The following is a 10,386-nucleotide window of genomic DNA, read 5'->3' as shown; positions in this document are numbered from 1 at the left end:
CCTAGCCTAAAAGACTGAGCATGCCCAGAGGAGGGCAGTTGAGGGAGGTGGCTAATCTAAAGCTTAAGAATAGTTTCCTTTTCCTTCTACCTGTCTTTGCTCCTTTAGATGCACAACTGAACTGATGTAAAACTAATGGGAAAGCTCAGGAGCCCACAAGACTATAGATGGCAGGGAAGAAAAACTTACTTCTTGTCTTAGATCCTGGGAGGTCAGTTCAGGGGGCCTTATTCCACTATTCCTAAATTCTCTCATTGTCTCCCTTTGGTCCACTGCATCATGTTCACAACAGAGGCCTTTCTATTGATCAATGGTCTGACGGGAGTCAGGAGCTGCCTTCTCACAGCAGCACAGTAGACTTAAGGAAATGGTTTGGAAACTACATTGGCCATATATTCTGGAGTTGTGCCTCACAAAAAAAACCAGGATGGGACATACGGCAGAAGCAACTTGCCTAGGTTGGTGTGGAAAGGAAGGTGGCTATTCTCTCAGGACTGAGGAGGGCAACAGCTGGGAAGAAACAAGGACAGGAGTGAGACAGAGACCCAGCCAGCACGTGAAAAACGTTGAGTGGGAAAGACCTGGCTTAGCCGGTAGCCAGCTATATAATGTCTCTCAAAACCTTATGTTGGGGGAAGCGGATTTGGCTCAACTGATGGAGCATCTGCCTACCATATAGAAGGTCCAGGGTTCAAAGCTAGGGCCTCCTGATTCATGTGGTGAGCTGGCTCACACAGTGCTGATGGGCACAAGGAGTGCCATGCCATGCAGGGGTGTGCCCCATGTAGGGGAGCCCCACACGAGGAGCCGCCCCATGCAAAAAAAGTGCAGCCTGCCCAGGAGTGGTGCGGCACACAGGAAGAGCTGACACAGCAGAATGACACAACAGAAAGAGACACAGATTCCCGGTGCTGCTGCCAAGAATGCAAGCGGACAGAAGAACACACAGTGAATGGACACAGAGCAGATTGGGGGCGGGGGGAGGGGGGAAATAAATAAAAAATCTTTAAAAAAAAGAAGCTTTAAAAAAAACAAAATCTTATGTTGGAATTTAGGGTGGGGAATGGAAGTTGAAAGAGTTGTATAGATTTATCATAGGAATGGGAACAGATTACTAAAATCAAAATCTATTGAAATCTGACTTTAAAATACAGTCCGAGAGACTCGCAATCCTAGTTTCAGCCTTAAACAATGGCACTAAAGTTTTCACAAACATGCCTTCCATAATCTTAACCAGGTGATTCCTAGGACAAACCACTGGGTGCTCCATTTTACTGTAACAGCTTTCACAGTGGCTTCAAGGTGGGTTCTGGGAACTGAATCAGTACCCAGTACTAAACCTTGCCCCAAATCTCCTACTCCTCACCTGTACTGGTCTAAGTGGTTAGAATGCTGGGACCATCCCAGACTCAGAGTTCTCCCTGCTATTTAGCAGTGTCCTCCTAGAACCTCAAGCTGATCTTGAGAACCTCAGATTTCTTTTAACTGTAGGGAAAGGACAGGAGAATTTGTAATGAAAACAGTCTCTACCCTAAAACTCCTGAGGTTTCTATCTATTTTTGGAACTAATGAAAACGAGTGGTGAATTTCCCAGAAGAGTTTGAGAAGTAGATGCCAAGCAGCTTTTCCTATTCAAATGTACAGTTGGATTAATGCAAAAGATCTGGGCTCCATAAGGAATTTTCCAAACATTGGTCGGGTCACCAACTGATAAGTTTACCAAGCACCTGCTACATTCTGAGCTCCATGCTGGGCCTGGCCAGGTCCCACTCCAGTGTGCAGCAGAGGCCTGGATCAAGGCTGGCACTGTTACTTTTCTCTCTCAGGGTCTTTCCCTGATGCTCAGCATCTTGCTGGGGGGAGGGCTTTCTCCAAAGTAGAGTCTCTGAAGTGCCTACAAGTGGGAGATGTTGAGCGGAAGGCAAACCACACTTCATGTTTCTAGAGTACTTTACTAATCCACCCCAACAAGTGCAAAATCATGTTTTTGTTACTGAATCTTGCCCCATGCTTGTCGCTTAGGTGACATTTATTTCCTGGGTAGGTTTACTGGGGAGCAAGACTGGAACATCTACTAACTACATGCATAGGGTTTCCTTCATGTATAAATCCTGCAACGGGCAATGATATCAGGACTTTACTGAAGTACTTTCCACCATCAGGCATCCGTAAGGTTTTTCTCCTGTATGATCCTGTATAAGGCTTTCCCCCTGTATGATTTACCCATATCTGATAGTGCCTGCACTTTGCCTAAAGCACTTCCCCATCTACATCATGTGAGAAGAATTAAGGAAGCAAGCTCTTGCATTACATTCCAGATTTAGGAAAACCATCAGAACCACTTCTGATTTCTACCACAGTAGAGGCTAAACCTCCAGTAACAATCTTTGCACTAACACAATCAAATTAAGCTTTAGTATTTGGATACAATGCACCTTTAAGGAAAACCTTAGTAAGAAAGCTACTGCTAACATTTTAAAGCCAACAGACACAATATTTCCAACATCATAATTTTCACACTAACCATTTATCCATGACTTGTCCAAAGCATTGAACAAAGTTTCAAAATACCTGAAACAACCAGACGGCAAAGGATCTTTTAATTTCATGAAAAGAAAAGTAAAATATATAGTTTTAACATTAGAAAAATTCTTATCTTAAATGTTAGTAGCTTAAGGAACAATAGCTTTTTGTACTGAGGAGTTAGGAAAATTTATCTTGAAACTTTTTCCTTCGTCCTTCAGGCTAAGTAAGTATTACCCAGCTTCGAAGCTATTTAGCTTCCTTAAAGAAGAAGCTCGAGGGGGGCGGAGCAGAATGGTGGCTGAGTGAGCATACCTGATAATCTCTCCTGCAAAGAAGCAGCTGCGCAGCATTGGAAATTCTTCGGGACCAGGCTGTTTTGGGATTTTGCAGGGCAGGAGGTGTCTGGACATCGATTTGGTGGGAAGGTAACAGAGAAAATTCATGTATAAGATAAAATTGAGGCTCTATTACACGGAGGTGGGAGCTGCGCAGGGGATCTCCCTCCTGGGGTGGGTGGAGCTGCGGCATCGGCGCTGCGGTGGCGATTCCTGGAGGCTCTGCGGTACTGGGGAATTCATAAGCCCTGAGCGGGCTATTGGGGGGCTAACAGGGCAGGAGGCCTTCGCAGACCGATTTGGGGAGACAAAAGGGAGTTTTATTGTGAGGTGGGGAATTTTTGATTGTGGACACAAATAATAGCGCCTCCGGCTAGAGCCCCGCCCCCCAAGGCTGGCTGCCGATCTGCAGCAGCCTTAAATTGCTCACAATAAAGAGAAATCACCAGGAGGCTGTTTCAGGGACTGGCAGGGTGGGAGACATCTGGAAGCTGATTAGGGGAATATTTTGTGAAGCGTGGGAATTTCGGTTTTGGACTCTGTTATCGGCGTTTCCGGCTGGAGCTCCACCCCCGGGCCTGGCTACTGATCTGTGTCATTAAATTGGCTGCAGTATAGAGGCGCCCCCAAGTGGCCATTCCGGGGGCTTACAGGGTGGGAGGTGTCCTGAAGTCGAATTGGTGATACAGCCACAGAAGAGACCTGAGTGAGTGGATGAATTGCGGGGTTCAGACACATAGGTCAGAGTTTGCAGATGTGACCTCTCCCATAGGGCTGGCACCCAGCTGTGGGGATCCCTGAAGGCTGTGTTGCACTGTGGTGCTCCCAGGCTCCCTGTTAACCAGATTTGAGGTTGCCAGGTCTGAGTCCCCTAAACCCTGGTGGCCCACACCCCAGAGACTCACACCTCTTGAGTCTTCAATATCACAGATTTTCCATCCCTGAATCCATCACGCCCTGAGGTCCATCTGAGGTCCTTGAATGTCCTAGCCCTCAACGTTTGCCTTTTTTCTTTTGTTTTTTTTATTTTTTTATTTTTTATTGTCCTGATTGCTAACATTGCATTATCTCCTAGTCTTTTCTCCCATCGTATCCCCCAAAGTCTTTTTTTTTTTTCAGTTATTTAGGAGGGTTTTTTGTTGTTGCTGTGTGGTTGTTCCATATCTTTTTTTCTTTTCCTTATTTGTTCCCCTCCCTTTACCCACCCCCTTTTTCTTTCTTTCTTTCTCCTCTTTTTTTTTTTCTCTCTTGTCCCTCATTTTCTTCTTATTTTATTTTATCTTAATTATACAATAGGTGCTGCAGGGAACACCTCACATTTGCTGGGTTTCCTCATCCTCTGTTGCCTCATTTCTGTGTCAATTGATTTTGGCTACCTACATTATCCCCTTTACCCCACATCTTGATGTCCTCCATCATCTACTGTCTCTCCTATATTCCACCTCCCTTTCTTTGATCGCCAAAGTGTCTAAGTCTTAATTTCTAATACCTTTGCTTTGTTTTCTGTCTTTTATCCACTCTTGAAACTATTGCCTTTCTTTTCTCTTTCCCTTTCTCACTAAAACACTAGCTTTTTAATTCATACCATATTCCTCCCATATTCAGTCGACTACCTCATTATAGTACTCTACCTATTGCTATAATGAATCTAATATCCATCCTCCCAGATCTCATATTGTTGCTCTGTTAACATTTATCACCAATACTACTTAACACTTTTTCCTTGCTTACACACTTGCCTTTCCCTGGCCCTAATACTTTCCTTCAAAGTGAACTCAGCCAGCAATAAGAAATTAGAATAAGGAGAACAAAGTGACAAAGAGAAGATATAACACTTATGCAAAAACAACAGCTAATTAATCCCCAAGACTAGACAAAGAAGTTAAGGAACTGATTAAACCCATCAAGATAAAATGATAACCAGATAGCAACAAAAATCTACAAACCAAACCAGTAATCAGGAAAACATGACTGAATCCAATGAAAAAACTGAAAACCAGGAAGGGGAGCAGAACTTCACACAAGCAATTAAAGATCTCAGAACATATATCACAGACAAATTTAATGAAGTAAAGGAAGAGGTTAACAACATGAAGACAACACTTGGAGGGGAAATTGCAGACATATGCAAAAAGATAACAGATATGATGGGAATGAACACCACAGTTCAAGAAATCAAAAATACACTCACAGCAAATATCAGCAGATTAGAAGAGGCAGAGCAGAGAATTAGTGATGTGGAAGACAGTACATCGGAAATCAAACAGATAGTAGAATTGATCGATAAAAAGATAGAAAAAATCCAGCTAGGACTTAGGGACCTGAATGACAATGCAAAATGCTCAAACATATGTATTATAGGCATCCCAGAAGGAGAAGAGAAGGGAAAGGGGTCAGAAGGAGTGTTGCAGGAAATAATGGCTTAAAACTTCCCAAATCTACTGAAAGAGACAGATGTACATATCCAAGAAGCACAGTGCACTCCACTAGTCATAAACCCCAACAGGCCCACCCCAAGACATATACTTGTCAAATTATCCAACACTCAAGACAAAGAGAAAATTCTAAAAGCAGCAAGAGAAAAGAAAACCATCACATACAAGGGAAGCTCCATAAGATTAAGTGCTGATTTCTCATCTGAAACCATGGAGGCAAGAAGGCAGTGGTATGATATAGTCAAGGTACTAAAAGAAAACAATTTCCAACCAAGAATACTCTATCCAGCTAAACTAGCATTCAAAAATGATGGAGAGTTCAAAATATTCACAGATAAACAGAAACTGAAAGAGTATGCCAACAAGAAACCTCCCCTTCAAGAAATTCTAAAGGGAGTTCTGCAGGAAGAAAGGAAAAAACAGGACAGGCAGAGGTGGAGGAGAGTGTAAGAGCAACAAAAAAGACAAAAAGAGAAGAAAAACAAGCAAAAAACCAAAATATGACAAACACAAGTCCTATCAAAATATGGCTAACATAAATGATTCCTTGAAAGTAGTAACACTGAATGTCAATGGATTAAACTCACCTATCAGAAGATTCAGACTGGGACACTGGATAAGGAAATATAACCCATCTATATGCTGTCTACAAGAGACACATCTTAGACCCAGAGACTCATGGAGGCTGAAAGTGAATGGTTGGAAAACAATCTTACAGGCAAACAATAGCCAAAAAAAGGCAGGAGTAGCTATATTAATATCAGACAAAATAGACTTTAAATGTGAAACAATTGTGAGAGACAAAGAAGGATACTACATATTAGTGAAAGGGACAATCTGTCAAGAAGAATGAACAATCATAAATATTTATGCTCCTAACAAGGGTGCCTCTAAATACATGAGGCAAATGCTGGAAAAACTAAGTGAAAGAATAGCTGCATCCACAATTATAGTGGGGGATTTTAATACACCACTATCAACTCTGGACAGAACATCTCAAAAGAGAATCACTAAAGAAATGAAATATTTGAACAGTATATTAGAGGAGCTGGATCTAATAGACATATACAGATCATTACACCCAAACACAGCAGAATATACATTTTTCTCAAGTGCACATGGATCATTCTCCAAGATAGACCATATGCTAGGCCACAAAGAAAGGCTTAATGAATTCAGAAAGATCGAAATCATACAAAACAATATCTCTGACCATAGTGGAGTGAAGCTGGAAATCTGCAAGGGCCAGAGGCCCAGATTTCACACCAAGATATGGAAATTAAACAGCACACTCTTAGAAAAACAGTGGGTCAAAGAGGAAATCTCAAAAGAAATCAATGGCTACCTTGAAACAAATGATAATGATAACACAACATACCAAAATTTATGGGATGCAGAAAAAGCAGTACTGAGAGGGAAATTTATAGCCATAAATTCATACATCAGAAAAGAAGAGCAAAAATTGAAGACCTAACTGCACATTTGGAGGAATTAGAAAAAAACAACAACAAAGTAATCCAACAGGAAGAAGAAGGAAGGAAATAACAAAGATAAGAGCAGAACTAAATGAAATAGAAAATAAGAAAGCACTTCAAAAGATAAACAAAACCAAGAGCTGGTTCTTTGAGAAGATCAATGAAATTGACAAACCCTTTGCTAGACTAACAAAAAAAAAAGAGAGAAGATGCAAATACAGAAAATAAGAAATGAGAAAAGAGATATCACACTGACCCCACAGACATAAAGACTATCATAAGAGGATACTTTGAAAACTACATTCCAACAAAAATGACAATTCAGAGGAAATGGACAAATTCCTAGAAACACATAAGCAGCCTATATTGACGAAAGAAGAAATTGATGATCTCAACAAACCAATCACAAGTAAAGAGATAGAATCAGTCATTAAAAACCTCCCAACTAAGAAGAGCCCAGGGCCAGATGTCTTCACAGGTGAATTCTAAAAAACATTCTGGAAAGAACTAACACCAATCCTGCTGAAACTCTTCCAAAAAATCAAAACAGAAGGAACATTACCTAACTCCTTGTATGATGCCAACATTACCCTAGTACCAAAGCCAAACAAAGACACCACAAGAAAGGAAAATTACAGACCAATTTCTCTAATGAACCTAGACGCAAAAATACTTAACAAAATACTTGCTAATCATATTCAACAATACATTAAACGAATTATACACCACGACCAAGTGGTATTCATTCCAGGTATGCAAGGATGGTTCAACATAAGAAAATCAATCAATGTAATACAGCATATAAACAGATTGAAGGAAAAAAAATCACATGATTATATCTATAGATGCAGAAAAAGCATTTGACAAAATACAGCACCCTTTCTTGATAAAAACACTCCAAAAGATTGGAATACAAGGAAATTTTTTGAACACGATAAAGAATATGTATGAAAAACCTACAGCCAACATCATTTACAATGGAGAAATCCTAAAATCCTTCCCTCTAAGATCAGGAACAAGACAAGGATGCCCACTCTCTCCCCTTCTATTTAACATTGTCTTAGAAGTACTTGCTCGAGCACTAAGGCAAGAACCAGATATAAAAGGCATTCACATTGGAAAGGAATAAGTCAAAATTTCATTATTTGCAGATGACATGATCCTATACATAGAAAACCCTGAGAGGTCTACAACAAAGCTTCTAGAACTCATAAATGAGTTCAGTAAAGTTGCAGGTTATAAGATCAATGCGCAAAAATCAGTAGCATTCTGTACACCAATAATGAGCAAGATCAGGAGGAAATCAAGGAACAAATACCATTCGCAATAGTAAATTTAAAAATCAGGTATTTAGGAATAAATTTAACTAAAGATGTAAAAAACTTATACACCGAGAACTATACAAGACTGTTCAAGGAAATCAAAGAATACCTAAATAAATGGAAGAATATTCCCTGTTCATGGATAGGAAGACTAAATATTATTAAGATGTCTATCCTACCAAAACTGATCTACACATTCAATGCAATCCAATAAAAATCAACACAGCCTTCTTTAAGGAACTAGGAAAACTAGCTATAAAATTTATTTGGAAAGGAAAGAGACCCTGAATAGCCAAAGACATATTGAAAAAGAAAAACGAAATTGGAGGAATCACACTACCTGACTTCAAAACATACTACAAAGCGACAGTAGTGAAAACAGCATGGTATTGGCATAAGGAGAGACACACAGACCAATGGAATCAAATTGAAAGTTATGATATAGAACCTCATATATATAGCCATATAATTTTCAATAAAGCCACCAAACCCTCTCAACTGGGAGAGAATAGCCTATTCAACAAATGGGGCCTGGAGAACTGGATATTCATATGTAGAAGAATGAAAGAGGATTACCATCTCACACCTTATACAAAGATCAACTCAAGATGGATCAAAGACCTAATATAAGAGCCAAGACGATAAAGACCTTGGAAAGCAGTGTAGGGAAGCATCTACAAGAACTTGTAATAGGAAATGGCTTCATGAACATCACACCAAAAGCACGAGCAGCAAAAGAACAAATAGATAAATGGGACTTCCTCAAAATTAAAGCCTTCTGCACCTCAAAGAAGCTTGTCAAGAAAGTAAAAAGGGAACCTACACAATGGGAGAAAATATTTGGCAACCATATATCCAATAAGAGAGTTATAACTTGCATATATAAAGAACTCCTATATCTTGAAAATAAAAAGATAAACAACCCATTTAAAAAATGGGAAAAAGATTTAAAGAGACACTTCTCCAAAGAAGAAATACAAATGGCTAAAAAGCACATGAAAAAATGCTCCAAATCTTTAGCTATCAGGGAAATGCAATTCAAAACTGCAATGAGATACCATCTTACCCCATAAGATTGGCAGCTATGGAAAAAACAGAAGAATGCAAATGCTGGAGAGGATGTGAAGAAATGGGAACACTCATCCACTGCTGGTGGGAATGCAGAAGGATCCAACCATTCTGGAGGACAGTTTGGTGGTTTCTCAAAAAACTAACCATAGATTTGCCATATGACCTAGCAATACCACTGCTGGGTATATACCCAGCAGAACTGAAAACAAGGACACAAACTGATATATGCACACCAATGTTCATAGCAGCATTGTTCACTATCGCCAAAAGTTGGAATCAACCCAAATGCCCATCAACAGATGAGTGGATCAATAAAATGTGGTATATACATACAATGGAATACTACTCGGCTCTAAGAACAAATACACTACAAACACACGTGATAACATGGATGAATCTTGAGAACCTTATGTTGAGTGAGGCAACCCAGGCATTGAAGGACAAATACTACGTGACCTCAATGATATGAAATAAGCAAGCTGCCTCAGAGAGCTAGAGACTGGAAGATAGGCTTAAAGGAAATCAGGAGGTAGAGGAAGGATATAAGCTGACATCTACATGGGTGAAATCTATGATAAGTTGGTGGTAAGTATGTGCAGAAGGAAGAGATAAAATGGGGGCATAGGGTTACCTTTGGGTGGGCCTTTGCGGGTTTGAGGGGGGCTAGGGATGGGCGGATGGGTAATATTGCCCAAAAAATTGGGGGGAGGGAGGGGCAACATATGAACATAGGAGATTCTTAGGTTTTGGTTGAAAGTAAAATGCTGAGAAAATCTTTTCAAAATATAAGATACTCAAAGGGGATAATCTGATGCAGGACAAACTCCTAGGGAATATCTGAATGCTGATTTTGCCAGAGTGGGTTATACCATTGGGTAGAGACCCATATAATGAGAGTGAAGGTAGACCCACATCCTGGGGACGACTAATGCCATCAAATAGAGGGAACTGTATCTCTCAAGAGAAAGGGTGGCTCCCAGGGCATTAGGGCAGTTGAGCAAGTCAAGCCGTCAACACTGTTGCAAGTATCTCTGAACATGGCTCCTCAAGAAATGAAGATTGACTGTCACTGTGGGCCCCAAGGAGAGGGGGAAATAGATATTGAATAGATGGAACCAAAGTAAATGTGAGGGCAAAAGAAGTGTTTCACAGGAATACACAAGGATGGATATAAAATATGTAATATTACACCAAAAACATATAGGGGACGACAGACTAATAA

This window comes from Dasypus novemcinctus, chromosome 23 (assembly GCF_030445035.2).
Source record: "Dasypus novemcinctus isolate mDasNov1 chromosome 23, mDasNov1.1.hap2, whole genome shotgun sequence".
Classification (NCBI taxonomy): domain Eukaryota; kingdom Metazoa; phylum Chordata; class Mammalia; order Cingulata; family Dasypodidae; genus Dasypus; species Dasypus novemcinctus.
Note: the sequence above shows the minus strand (reverse complement) of the source record.